The sequence below is a fragment of the Haliaeetus leucocephalus genome, unplaced genomic scaffold (assembly GCF_000737465.1).
Source record: "Haliaeetus leucocephalus isolate CR32 unplaced genomic scaffold, Haliaeetus_leucocephalus-4.0 Scaffold339, whole genome shotgun sequence".
NCBI classification, from domain to species: Eukaryota; Metazoa; Chordata; class Aves; order Accipitriformes; family Accipitridae; genus Haliaeetus; species Haliaeetus leucocephalus.
The window spans coordinates 9,637,770-9,653,225 of NW_010972775.1; the positions used below are offsets into that span (position 1 = coordinate 9,637,770).

At 36.1% G+C, this 15,456-nt stretch overlaps 1 protein-coding gene across 1 annotated transcript in view; it reads left to right on the plus strand.

Moving 5' to 3' along the window:
• The window catches only part of WDR72 (WD repeat domain 72), a 118,330-nt gene that overhangs the window by 41,507 nt on the left and 61,367 nt on the right, over positions 1–15,456 (plus strand). The window lies entirely within an intron of this gene.

The following is a 15,456-nucleotide window of genomic DNA, read 5'->3' on the forward strand; positions in this document are numbered from 1 at the left end:
CTTAAAACAGGAAACAAGAGTGTACAAAAATTATAAATAATAAAAGAATTATCTACTTTGTTATGTTGCTGCACGGATTATGTAAAAGACAAATGAAGACTGTAGGACAATAGCAGTTATTTGTTTTAGTATAGTAAAGGATGCAATTTGAAAATAAAATTATTATTGGAAACCTGGAAAATCACTACTAGTTAAATCTTACTGATGGAAAAATTGATAGAAAATGGAAATAAGTTACAAGCACAAATATCAAATAATACTCATCAAATACGAAATCAGGAGTGGTACCATAAACAATGGTATGTTAGACATGGATTCCTTTTATTTCTTTCCTTTTGTAATATTTAGAGTAGTATTATGAGGATAGTGATCTGTATGAATCTTGATTTGTATGAAGTGGATTATTAAGAACAAAGCAAAACAGAAAGTAGAACATTTCTCCTTAAAGTTGGTAACCTTGGTGTTGTTGCTGACAGAGTATTTCTATTTTTTTAACTGGGACTGGTGTTTAGAAGCTATATTTGGTAGTATATTAATTAAGTGTAATGGGAAAATGAGTGAAGAAACAAAGGTGTATATATATATTTCTTGTAACTCGGATGCAAAGCATTTCAGTACTAAGTTTCCTGTGAAATTTCAAAATTAAGTATTTTATCAAGGGATCAAGGTAGCAACATAACTACAGTGAAGTAATAACTTTAGGGTTATGAGATTAAATTGGTACCAGTTAAACGGCATCCTGATCCTGAGAGCCATTGATAGTTTGGACCACGTCAGCTTTGCTGGAAGTTACTGCAGTTTTCTGAATTGGTCCACCAAGTCAAGAATTTGTTGATTTTGGTGTTTTCTCCATTGATTGCCTCAAAGCAAAATGAAAGCAAAAAGCTGCCATTGTGATACTGTAGCTCATTTTATTCTTGCAGATATGGATAGCAAGTAACACAGGTGACAAATTTGAGAATAAGCCCTAACTATTTATTTCAAAGCTTTGGACACTGTTTCTATATACTTCTACAAACTTTTTTTCTCTGTTATTATACTGAAGGTGACTGGCTTAAAATTTTTGTTTTCCCTGCCTAGACAACTAATTGGACCCTGTGCTAAAGCTAAGGAAGGTGCTACAGTGTCCTACTAGAAATAAATCTAAGGTCAATATCCATAGTCCTTGTGAAGTATTTCAGATTGAAGGACCATTTATTGAAGCTAACCTAGCTGTGGCTGTCTTCCTCTTCTTTGTCTTCTCCCACACCTCAACTGTCATGCTGCAGTTACCTTCTCTGTCCCTTGGAAACTGTAGCAAAGTTTGTATTTTGTTTTTTAGGGAGATATCTTTATGGATAGAGTAGGACAGTTTCTATCTTACTGAAGTGCTGTTCATGATATCTTATTCTCCACTTATGATTGTTTCTTTTAGTTCTGGGTGTGGAGTGATACACAGTTTGAATTTTCCTAACTTACATTTTACTACTTTCTAGTCCCCAAGATGTGATTTTTTTTTTTCTGTAGGTCGGCCTAATTGATTTTCCTTGTTAAGTGTTGTACCTAATTCTAGTAATTCTAAAATAAATTACATAATCTTTGTTATAACCTTTATAATTTCATGTTGTCCAGTGATGTTCTTGAGAATTCTTTACCATTCATGACAGGAAGATAGTGGAATCTTTACACTTGTGATAATCATCTTTTCTATTCTAAACATTAAGTTCCTGGCTTCTTGTAGTTTAATTAGTATTATTTTAGTGAAGAAAAGTATTAACAGGAATTCAGATCAGTGAGACTTTCCTAGGTTTCTGCCTCACGCACCTATTAAAAAAAAAAACAAAACAGTGACTTTTTCAGAAATACATTGGCACCTTAAATGCAATTATAGAACTAGGACTTGCAACACCAAACCTTACTCTGCAAATGAAAGACTTGCTATCTGCTAGCTTCCTTCTGATAACTAATTGAATCTCTTGTCTCAGTTAAATAGCATAAATAAAATACTAAGCTAGACTGTGATTCAATTTAAAAGAAACAAAGAAACAGCAGTGGTTACATTTGCATTCTCTTGCCTTGTTTTTCTACATTTTAATGCTCAAACCTTAATTTGTTCTGGTGGTCAGATTTTGTTCTTGCAGTACTTATGGGGAAGGAGGAATCGGCCAACCTCTCATGTCTAAGAATGTTTGTTTGCAAATACTGTCCCCTTGGAAGCCTATGCAATTCTACTGCCTTCAGTAAGATTGAACAGCTCTCAAGGAAAAAAATAGTATGAAATCTATGGTTACAGACACTTAGCTGCTGTCCTGATACATCCTAGAATGACAGAGGATCTGAAGAATGTCCAGCTCGCCTATTTCTGAGTTTTCAAGACTGGCATTTTCTAAGATAGACAGGATTTTGATATTTAAGAATTTAATCCCACAATTTATTTTTTGTTCTTTTTTTTTAGTAGAAAGTCACTTGCTTAGCATTTGGTCTAGTACTTTTTATGTAGATAAATTTTATGGGTAAGACTCTTATAATCCAATATGGGAAATGCACTATCAGAGCAGCCCAGGGCAAATATGTTCTTTCAGTTGGAGTCAACAGCCAGCCATGGGTTGGTAACTCAATTTTTATATATATCAGTCCTCCTTAGGACAAAGCAATATTCTCATGCTTTTACCCTCCTTCTAAGGTCATGTTGGCAGTATCTCTGCGTTCAGCATTATTTTCACAGATATTTGGATGTTCATTCATCCAGTAAATTGTTCAGTATAATAATTTCTAGATCTGTGAGTCAATAGTCTGTGTTTTGTGGATTACTGTAGCATTGTGTGTCCAGTTGGTGATCTAGGAAACATGGGAGATGTTCCATCTTATGGCTTTTCTTCCTAAATGCTGAGTAAGGCTGAAAATGTTTTGGCTACCACCCATCGCTGAGCCCTATATATTTCTAAAGACATGGTTAGGGAATTTACATCTACATTCAAGATAAGTTAATATATGAAGATAGAGTATTTGAATATTGAGTGTATAAATTAATAGACTTCATTTAAAAACACCTTATCTTTCCCTTCCATCTAAGCTTTTCATGGTGCAGAGACTGTCAAAGACTGATCTTATTTTGAGACGAGTGGATGTCCAGTTCATTTTTATATTCTCTCTGTAATAAAAATGTTAGAAGAGACTTTGTCAAAGGTATTGTGTTTAGAATTGCCTTTCTGATAGAGTGTGCCCAGAGAAGGTAGTGATATGAATTCTAGAGCAAAGCAAAAGTTGTCTGTATAAAGTTGTCTATATATCATATATATTTCTTCAAATATTTTCCTGAAAAACAAAATGTGGACTTGTTTCCTGCTGTTGAAAGCTAATGTGAAGAATATTCTGTATATTAGCTTTACTTGCCAGTTATCTTTTGATACCATGTTATGATTTGTCTCCAGGATCACTTTTATATGTACACTTGCATTAAATCCAATGAAAAATTTAAGTTCAGTATTTGTGATGGAAAGAGACAAAGACAGTGTGGACATGAAAACAAAATATGAGAAACATTTAGTATTCATACCAGGTCCCTAAAGTGAGCAAAAGTGTTAGCAATTCTCCCTGAACAACTAAAAATTTGTTGTGCCCAGTAGATCCACCTGGCCAGCAATCTGCCTGATGATGGCCTTCCATACATGATAAAAAGGGGGGTTTATCCAGTTGCTTAGTCTATTCATCACACAGCTTGAGCTTGAAGATTTCTTGACTTAATTACTTTGTGCCACAGCCTCATCAGGAGTGATGCCACAATTACTGTTCAAAGTGCTGTGAAGATAGTAACATTCTCCACTGGGATTAAAAAAAAAAAGAAGAGAAAAATTATAGTGTTGGAAGGAAAGAGGTTGACTCTGCTTATGTTGCAGTTAATTGATAGACAAACATTGGTGATGTAAGCTCAAAAAGTATTGCAGCTTTTTCTTTGTAGGAGATGGATTCTTAGGAGGATCTGAGCAGCCTCGCTAATATGACCAGAGTTGTCTTAATAATATAATAAAAGTAATGTAAGGCAAGTTCAAAGCTGTTTCATTAAACTAGTTCATATGTGAAACTTCATCACAAATTGACACCTTTGTTTGGGACTGCCTTGTCCAAATGATGAAGCCTCAGGTCAAGCATAGATTGCATGTGAAAGCAAACTGGGGCACCACTACTGACTCCAGGCTTTTTACGCTTAGTTCTTTATATGTGAGTACTGAGGTTTAAAAGAGGGTAAATGGATAAAAAAAAAAGTTCTGAATGCCCCCCCTTAAGAGGATCCTCTGTCCTATGACTAAGTGTCTGAAGATAAGGAATATGAATGGCCTTGATATAGTAACACCTTTACTCTGTATATCCTCACCCTATGCACAAGGCTGGCATTGCTTTGGAAAGGGTAGGCCTGGCCTGTTTGCCCACTTTGGAAAGCTATGGATACTTTCAGTGACAGAAACTGTTCACTTGCTCCCTAAATTTGAAGCTCCAGGAGGCAGGCAGGGTTAGACATAGGAGTGCATGTGTGGATTGCTGATAGGAGCTATATTGGATTAGAAGGTGCATATAGTCTTTATGTGGAGATGAAGGTGTAGGTGATAATTTGCATCCTTTCTTCCTATGCAGTTTCTTTTAGAGAAGGGTGAATGGTGTATGTTTAAGAGCTATTTCAATTGTATACCTGCTGTTTGTAACTATTTTGAACTAAATGCATCTTTGCACACATCCTGGATTGTTCATCCTTTCAGCTGAGCAAGAAAATAAGACAGCTGTGTATTTGCAAATGACAGTGGGTTCATTGTTAGTGAGACTCTTTTGAATTGTTGGTTGAATTGGGATGATATTAGAATGAAGGACTAAAAAATGTTTTGGGGAAGTATTCCTATGAAACATAGATAACATCCCACAGAAAGATGCAGATCTAAATTTTACCTCTTGGGAATTTATTCTTCTGAAACACAAGCCAGGCTTAAAAAAAAAAAAAAAAAAGAAAAAGAAAATAATATCCCATGATTTTATCCAATTTAAGAATTTTTCAACACTAAATCTAGTTAAGACTGTATAACATTTGTTACTTAAGGTTATGAACTTAACAAGGCAGGTTTGCTGATGTGATTTAGCTCAAACAAAAGGCCCTTCAATGTTATTGTTGAACAATAGATTATTTTTTGGTTACGAATACATAAATATGATCACAAGACCACATTTGCATCCAGTTATTACCAGTTCTTCAAGCATCGCCTAGGGAATTTGAAACTTTCACTTATGTGTTATGACTAAAATTTTAGTGCAGTAATTTAATGAGTAAGGGCTTTTAAGAAATGTAAGATAGGGAAATTTGAAATGAAGGTCCAAGCCTTCTCTGAATGCTCTGTAGTATCCAACTGTTTTAGTATCCTTCCACTGAATGATCTGTTTGATCATGTGCTGTATGCTGCTCTAACTGACTGTCATGGTAAAAGGCTATATTAAATTTTCTTCCTGCTTGTCTTTTAATGATTAGAGTAATTAAGTTAGGCTAAGTTCAGAAGTTACTTTGTACTAACTAGACATCTAAGTTATATCAACTTTTTAGTTTTATCTGTAGAAGCTACAACAAAAAAAATACAATTTCCTAGTAGATAAAGAGTTGTTGTGTTCATGGTATAGGTTTAAGATGTGCTATTTGAAATCTGAGATTTTTGTGGAACTTGGTAACTATATTTTATGCTCATAAACCAGTTTGAAGCCCCAAACACAATTTCATTTATCTTTATATTCTAAGCTTTATAGTGTCTGCAAAAGTGTCCATCTGTTCAGCTGAGATTGCTTCAAACAGTGAGTGGTCAGAGAGACTTAACTGATAAAGGTCAAAGGAGCCTCTTGACCCTGTGATACTTGCCAAAGCAATTGGAGCATAGGGACTGATATACAGTTAGATATAGCTTGCTAACGTGATCTCCACTTTAATTGGTAATGATAGCAGGAATACACAGTAAAGTCATTGCTGAAAGAAAACAAAAAGTATCCAATATAGTAATTTATTACCAGTCAGTGGGTTTCACACACTAGGTTGTTTTACCCCTGCAGTGGTCAGAGAAAGCAAAAAGGTACTCTAACACTTAACTGAAAATGGATGCCCTGCTGCTATCAGAGATGCATGGTGGTCAAATGATTGCCTGTGCCATTAGCTTGGTAATGTTTTCTCTATTGTAAACTCAGCTCCCCATGTTCTTCCTGTGCATCAGCTGCAGATTGAAGGCTTTCTCGTTTGTCTTCTATTTGTGCTGCCAATCATCAAGCTGCTGTCCACCAAGCACATTTCAAGGAGGCAATTTTTTTTACTACTATCGACTACCATCTCTAGCAACCGAGGGCTCAGAGGATTTAGAAATGAATTTAATGCTCTAATTTACACTGTGCCAGCCATTTTGTGCATTGTTTATGTATTTGTTTTCTGAGACAATTCCATAAGACAATAAGAAGTTTCCTATTTTGTAAAACTACACATGAGATCGCACCTGCAAACATGTCCCCAAAACTTAATTCTTTTTCTTACGTATGTTATTTGTAATACTACTGTTTTCTTTAAAAAGGTTAGAGAGAAGAAATGTCTGTGCAAGTAAAGATGTTGTGGTTTAACCCCAGCCAGCAACTAAGCACCACGCAGCTGCTCACTCACTCCCTGCCCCCCCCCCCAGTGGGATGGGGGAGAAAATCAGGAAAAGAAGTAAAACTCATGGGTTGATATAAGAATGGTTTAATAGAACAGAAAAGAAGAAACTAATAATGACAACACTAATAAAATGACAATAGTAATAATAAAAAGATTAGAATATACAAGTGATGCACAATGCAATTGCTCACCACCCGCCAATCGATGCCCAGTTAGTTCCTGAGTGGTGATCCCCCCACCTCCACTCCCCCCAGTTCCTATACTAGATGGGACGTCCCATGGTATGGAATACCCTGTTGGCCACTTTGGGTCAGCTGTGTCCCATCCCAATTTCTTGTGTCCCTCCAGCTTTCTCGCTGGCTGGGCACGAGAAGCTGAAAAATCCTTTTTAGATTAAACATTAGTTAGCAACAACTGGAAACATCAGTGTGTTATCAACATTCTTCTCATACTGAACTCAAAAACATAGCACTGTACCAGCTACTAGGAGGACAATTAACTCTGTCCCAGCTGAAACCAGGACAGACATTTAGTAAGCTATTCTGTATTAAAAAAAAAAACAAAACAAAACCAAAACAAAACCAAAACAAACAAAAACACCCCCCAAAACCACCAAATGCAAACCCAAAATAAAACCAACGACATTTATTGCTTCCTACCATCAAGGATAAAGCATCATGGAGAATAGACTAGAGCTGTCTTTGCCAATATAAGTTAATGTTTAAGACCCCTAGGTGTGGTAGTCATGTTTGAGTTAAAAAGAGTTCTTCCAGGTCCAAGAAGTATAAATGTAAGACACAGGGCAGGAGTAGCTAAATAACTTTTACAAGCAGCTGTGTGACGTGCTTATTTTTTGTGAGGCTAGGGCTAGACCAATGATGAGATGTGATTCTGAGAAAAGTTATGAGCTCTGAAATCCTCTTGACATCTCAGTGACTGGCATGATCAATACACAGAAAATTCTTAGCCCTCAATACCTTTTGGTTGGCAAATTCTACTTCCCCACCCTCCTCTTTGATTTCTGTAACTGAGGTTCTTCAAATTTGGTTTTTAAAAAACAAATAATCCTATTTATTGTCAATGTTATTGATTGCCACAGAGGTAATGAACAGTGATTCAAACATTTAAATGGTCTTTAAAGATTCTGTTATCTTTGTAGAGTATTTAAAATTCAGATTACAGCAAAGACAGGTGACAAAAATAAGTGTTAATTTCATTGAAATAAGCATATTGATATTGTATTCTCAAACTTCATTGCGATATGTCAGAAACTATCATATTGAGAAACTTCTTAAAGAGTATAAGATGCAGTGGGTTTAATGACTTCATATTGGGTTTTGCTTAAAATTACTTGTTTGAAAGGGTGAAGAGCGTGTACTTTGTTCACAGGATGTCTTCATTGAATTCACATGAGCAGACAATAGGATGGTGGTACTTTACTGATTAGATTAGCAGATTTCTTTATAGTAAGTATATTTAATAATGAACTAATTACTCCTTAAAAGAGGAAGTCTTGCTTATTTGATAGACTTTTATCATGTACTTAAGTGCACTGTTTTATTGGGCCTCTATTAAAAGCCAATAGTCTGATGACTGTCAGAAAAGTTTAAATCTGCCAAAAAAACTCAGACAAATAAGACAGACAATCCCCCACCACAAAGAAATCAGAAGCAGTGCATCTTCTGTTAATAAAAGAATTTTCCAGTCTGCTTTGACAATACTTCAGTTAAGCTCATCCCTTCCCCCACCCCCCAATCTAACCAAAATTTCACCTAAAAAAAGTTGTTCAATTTCTGTCTAATATTTTCTTGAGACTTTGCAGGTGGCAAGTAGTGGATAAAGGAGGGGACTGATCTTTTTTCTGACTTATTTAATGTTAATGGATCAAAATATACTCTCTCACAAGAGAAGGCTCAATGAAATACAATTAAACCCCTTGAATATTACATAATTAAAAAAAATTGATTAGAATCAGCAGAATAGCTCACACTTATAGAGCATGATTCATTCTGCAGGCACTGGGAATTTTGGGGCCAATATTCTGTCACCTTTATCCTGTTACGTTTGGGATAAAGTGAGAGAACAATGGATAATGAAGGCCAAAAGTCTGTAAGAAAAAGTGACGTTTAATGCTTCAGGACTTGTTTTACGTAGAAGTTGATGCTACCCACACTGTGAGAACTGAGCATTTTCTTTTCAGTGGTATCGAAGTGATGTTTAAGTATATTTTGAGTCTGGCTTGCCTTCTAAGAATCTACCATGTGATTTTGCCACTTTATTTCCTTTTATGTAAAACAAATGTCAAGACTATTCTTGTCAAATCTGGTTTTAGCACAAAATCCACAATAGAAATGCATCTGGTAAAGAAAACCAGTGTGTGGAGAAAGTACATATGTATGAGGAGCTAAAAACAGTATGGGAATCCCTGCCAGCTAATGGAAATGTGAATTTTAAGTGGAATAGTGTTCTTAGAACAAGTTGGATCCCAGTGGAAAAAGGCCTTTAGGCAGCTAGGTAAAATAACATTTGAATTGTACTTCCCATGAAACTTTTATGTAGTATGTCTGTCTTAAACCTGTTAAAGAAAATAGCATGTATTGATGTATTTGGGGGCCACAGTAAGGATAGCCTCCTGCCTCCCCCTTCCCATAGACATGGAAAAATTTCTCCTTGGATGCTAAGGTGGTTTGGTAAAGATGTGTAAAGGGAGAAGAAAAGAGGTAGAAGAGCAGGCTTCTACGTTGTGGAGCAGGAATGGATTCCATGCCAGAAGAAATCAATTAAAGTGAGTCTTTGACGTTTGTTGCCCCAGCTTTAAGTTTGTTGTCCTATCCTTTAAGAAGGATGTGAAGGTACTTGAATGCATCCAGACGAGGGCAATAAAGCTGGTGAAAAGGGCTGGAAGAAGTGTCCTTTAAGGAGTGGCTAAGGACTTTGGGCTTGTCTAGTTTGGACAAAAGGAGGCTGGGGGCAACCTCACTGCTCTCTACAGCTTCCTGAGGAGGGGAAAGGGAGAGGGAGGTGCTGAGCTCTTCTCCCTGGGATCCAGTGACAGGATGCATGGGAATAGTTCAAAGTTGTGTCAGGGGAGGTTCAGACTGGACATGAGGAAGCATTTTTTTACCAAGAGGGTGGTCAAACACTGGAACAGGCTTCCTAGTGAGATTGTCGATGCCCCAAGCCTGTCGGTGTTTGAGGCATTTGGACAATGCCCTTAATAACATGCTTTAGCTTGGTCAGCCCTGAATTGGTCAGGCAGTAGGACTAGATGATCATTGTAAGTCCCTTCCAAATAAAATAGTCTATTCTATTCTAGCTCTTGTCTTGTTCCGGCTCAAACATCTTCAATGGCAAACTAGGGAGCTGTTACAGAGGTGATAGTTGCCATGCACGGAATATAGCTTGCCATTTCAAAACCTTCCTGAATCCCACTCTTTCTTGGATGTAGTAAGCTTTTTCTGCTGTGGGTCGGTCAGAGATGATGCACAAGAGGTTCATGAGTGTCAGGATACAATTTTGGTCTGTGGCCAGACTTTTTGCTTCTTTAAAGTTTACAGGTGAAGGCCTCATAGGGAGCCTTATCAACCAATGCAGATTTCTCCAAGCAGTAAAAGTGTTCCAAGTTCTAGTTGTTAAGTGGGAATCTTATCAGCACACAAATGGCTTTATTTTGAACAAAGGACGTCTAGCTGCATTACTAAAGTATTCAGCTTCAGTGATTTGTTAATTCTAACAAAAAAAAAAAAAAAAGAAAAAAATTAAGAGTAGGCTATTTTAGTTTGGGATTTAGAAATCTTGGAAATTGAGATCTAATAGTTAATTACAGAAGCTTTGGGAGATACTTATTAATCAGTTTTTATTAAGGACTAGCCAGTATTTTAACTGAAATGGCTGATGGTGCTATTAGATTAATTTTGATGTGATGCACGAATACACAAAATAAAATAGTGCTTCCTACTTCTCAGTTTCCAACAAAAATAAGTGGTAAGCTGTATCATGACAATAAACACATGGTTTCAGCCCTGAGCATGACAATTTTTACACTTTATAAAAACATGACTTTTCTTATTATTAAAGTTTTCTTTCTTGATGTTGTGGTTTAACCCCAGCCAGCAACTAAGCACCACGCAGCCGCTCACTCACTCCCCCCCCCATCCAGTGGGATGGGGGAGAAAATCAGGAAAAGAAGTAAAACTCCTGGGTTGAGATAAGAACGATTTAATAGAACAGAAAAGAAGAAACTAATAATGATAATGATAACACTAATAAAATAACAGTAGTAATAAAAGGATTGAAATGTACAAATGATGCGCAGGGCAATTGCTCACCACCCGCCGACCGACACCCAGCCAGTCCCTGAGCGGCAAAACCCTGCCCCCCCCACTTCCCAGTTCCTAAACTAGATGGGACGTCCTGTGACATGGAATACCCTGTTGGCCAGTTTGGGTCAGGTGCCCTGGCTGGGCATGAGAAGCTGAAAAATCCTTGACTATAGTCTAAACACTACTGAGCAACAACTGAAAACATCAGTGTTATCAACATTCTTCACATACTGAACTCAAAACATAGCACTGTACCAGCTACTAGGAAGACAGTTAACTACATCCCAGCTGAAACCAGGACACTTGACTAACATACAAGGAGTTACTCCAAAGGAGGTGTTAGACTTACTGCTAGTGATGCACAAAAAAGAGGTAGCACATTCTGCTAATTTTCAGAACTGAACTACAGCAGGGGAGCTTAACACTTATAGTTATTTTAGATTCATACAGTTGGACAACAACAAAGATGACAAAGATCAGATTTCAAAATCTGGCTAAAATTACTGAAGCTGTGAAAAGTCGTACAGTTTGCTTTCTCTGTAATAGCTTCCAGAAGATTTTTAAAATAAATACTTAAGAAATTCTTCCCAATTTTTCTGCTAAATAATAAAAGTAGATGGAACACTGGTGGTAAGGGGAGACCTGTAAATAGGTAATCAGACAGTTGGCCATATCTAAAATAAAATTTAAAACTAGCAATGGTAATCTAGAAGAGATACCTCTACTGTCTTTCAGAACGATGATTATCAAAAAATGTAGGTTGTGTTCAGTACATCATAGTGTAGTGGTCATTTCACTTGCAGAATTGAAGGAAGCTTCTGTATTACTAAATTAATTGGGTTTTGACATGATTATTTGAAATTCACGGGGAGAATAGTAAGGCTTGAATGGCTTGATGTTTGGGTATATCCGCTTAAGCTGTTTGGGTTTGAAAGATGATCCTAAGATAACTGAGTCTGAATAAAAATTGTCAGAAAAGAAAAAAAAGGGATCTTTTCACTAGTGAAGCCTGTGTGTTGGCAGCAGGGAGGCCTCAAAGTTGTACTGTGGGGTTCAGAGACAAGTCATGCTTTTTTATTGCTATTGTTATTAGCGTATTTTTTTGACAGTGAGTTACTAAACTCTCAATGTGTACATTTGGAAAAAAAATTCAAGATAATGGCAATATTTATCTGAATGTAGTAGGATTTAATTTTGTGAAATACTTCCAGAACTTCAGGAAAGGCACAGTACAGAATGTAAATATCTGTTAATCTGCTTTTCAATATCCATCATCAAATGCTATTCCCAGCTCTCTAGTTCATAGTTAGTTTTATGGGTTTCCTTCCATTTTCTGTCATCTTCTGTTACAGAGAATAGCTTGTCCATATTTCCTAAATAGTGTTTTATGTCTAAAGCTTTAGATGTCCACCTTCCTTCATTGGAATGAAATGCCTACGGCAGACAGCTAAGATAACTTGGTAGATGCTTTTAGGATCAATGTCAATAAGCTTTCATATTGCCAATAAACATTTATTGTGACTTCACACACAGTAGCATCACCAAATGCCTCAACAGATTGACACTGTCACATTATTTTCCTTTGTTTGGATGGTGATTTTCCTAAAGGTTTAACATTAAGATGTTAATCAACCAAATATAAACATTTAGAACAGAGAAAATGAAAATGATAGGCCAAATAATAATAGCTTCTGTTAATGTCAAAGCTAGCTGGTGAATTCTAGTGTTTGCATTCCATGGGGTTCTCCCTATGTATTAGGAAACAGCATAATTAAAGATTAAAATAATCCTACTGCTTAACTACAATGTATTATTTTTAAAAAAGGAAAGGGATAAAAAGAAAACCTGAACAAGCAGTTATAATTTCTTACTTATGACTCCCTATGGAGATCTTTAAATAAGATTATGTATTTAGAGAGCATCCTGATCTTGTGGGAGCATCTTTCTCTAAATAACAGAAAACCAAATCGTTTTATGACCAAAAACTAAATAGTCAAATAACTTACAGAGAGTCAAATTTTTCCCTCTGTTATTCATAACTACAATATTAACAGTTTAAAAATAGCTAATCCTATAAAATCATAGTTTGTAATGTAAAAGCAGGTAGGTAAGGAGTGGTCTTGAGAACGATGAGTTAATCAACATTGCATTCAAGTTAAAGCCAGCTGTTGCCTTGTTTACTAGCACTTGATGGTTTCTTTCAAGATTCAGCTATTTTCAACATAAGCAGTTCTTTGCATTAGGGGAATGTATCTAATTACAACAAGAAAATTAAAATTAACAATGATCTGGAAAAGTATATATTACTTGTGATATGGAAGCTGGCAAGTTTGTTTGCAAATGTATCACTGGGCTGAAAAGTTGATTCTTGATGCTATCATTCTGCTCATACGTGCTTGCTTGTAAAGGTGAAATAGCTAGAGTGAACACAGTGCTGAGAGCATAAGCTTGTGTGTGACAATAAAAACATACAAGTGTAAGTGCTTAAAGAAAAGGGAAAAAGCATCAATGAGGAATTCATACACCCTCACACCTGCTGTTCCCCTGAAGGTAAAAGATACCTCTTTAATAGATACAGCAGGATTCTGATATAAGGTGGTGTGCCACAATCTCATAACTTTACTGTTGGATGATCTTCCCAGTACCTTCATGGAATGCCACTCAGTAGTGCAGCATGATGATTCCTGTGAAAGAAAGTAGCTGCTTTTCTACAAAATCATCTGGAGTCTCTCTCTCGGGCAAAAATTTAGAGCTTTGTCTTTATAAGGGAAATTTATTGGATTATTCTTAAAGATTCAACTCTGTCATTTAGTTCAGTTTCTGATGTGTTTTTTAGCTGCATGCAGAAGTAATAGGATTTTTGTTCCAAATTACAATTGGATATTTGTCATGGGTTTTTTTCCTCAGAAAATGAATTCTGAAATACTAGCAGTTTCATAAAAATATCAGTGACATGAAAGTCGGTAGAGCAGGGGGTTTGATGAGATGACCTACAGACATTCCTTCTAGTAAACATTTCTGTAATTTCTATGATTCTATGAAAAAAAAATCTTTTGAAAAATTCATAATGCTGAGAGTCAGTGTTTACAAAATATTTCATATTTTGGCTTAAAAGTAATTATTGTTCCAGACTGTAAGTTTTAAAATGCAGCTAAAAACTAAAATTAAGAATGAAAGTAGGGTTTATTGAAACATTAAGATCATCCTTTTAAAATTTGAATATTTGTCATTAACTATCACTGGTAGCATTATTATTGCAGACTCTTCATTGCTGGTACATAGGTTCAGTCCTTTTATTATACAAAAAAGGAGTAAGGAAGCAGAAAAAGAAGTTAATACTCTACTGTGCCCCCACTAGTATGTTTCTTCTGCTTTCCAAGGCCTGCAGAAGCTCTGTCATAAAAACTCTGTCATGCTGGGAATACACAGGCACAGAAAGTTGTATGGGGTAAATGAGAAGGAGGAATGTGAAATGTGTTTCTTCTGAATTTGCAGATGTGTAAGCAGGAAATCGACCCTTGTAAGTGCATCTAGATTGGAATATGGCATCTGAGGTAACTTGCTGTGTTTCCTCTCCTTAAAGACTCTCAGAAATTAGCTGACACAGAAGGCCAAGGCAGAGCACCTCTCCTGAAGTATTCATGGGAAACTGGGAATGGGGGAAAAGCAAGTATGGAATGTTTTCCATGTATAGAAATATCCCAAGGGCTACAGGACAGTTTTGAAATTTCCCCCTCTTGACTTGTTCATCATTAGGATCCTATTTCTGCCTGCGTGTATCCTCCAGTCACATGGCTTTATATGAATATTTCTCTTTATCCCTGTGTTTATTCTTGCTCTTTCCTTCTTTCCACAGGTTCTACTTAGAGAGTATCTAATCTATAGAGTTTATGTCCTAATAGAGAAGACTTTCGTATCCTAGTTTATCTTCTCAAATATTGTATTCTTTCTGTATACTTAGACTACATTCTAAGACTCTAAAGTCCAGGACAGATTGTTTTTGATGGGCATTTGTGTGGGCGAGTTCTGTGATATCTGTATGAGCTGATTTTTAACATGTCCAAAGACATTCCCTCCTCAGGAGTTTGTCATAGCATAGTATCTAGCCTATGCCAAGGACACTGGAAAAATAAAAATTAATTCTAATTCTAAAAGGTGTAAACTTTTGATCTTAATGATGATTTATCATTTAAGTAATGAAACTACAAGAATAAAACTGACTTAAAATTTTCTGAAGATGATTTTTAACATTTCCTCATGTTGTTCAGCTGACACTTACAGTTCATCATCATTAGGTTACTGTTATCATGGTTTAATATGTCAGTCTAAAGTTGTGAGTAATTGTAGCTCTTCTCAGATCTTCATTTCTGCCAGATTTTAGGAGGATTTGAAAACTATTTTCTTTGGATATTTATTAACAGCAGTAATCAGATGTGTATTTATACCGGCACAATTGTGTGGAAGTGAAATGATGCTCTGCAAATCTGTTGCTGTGAA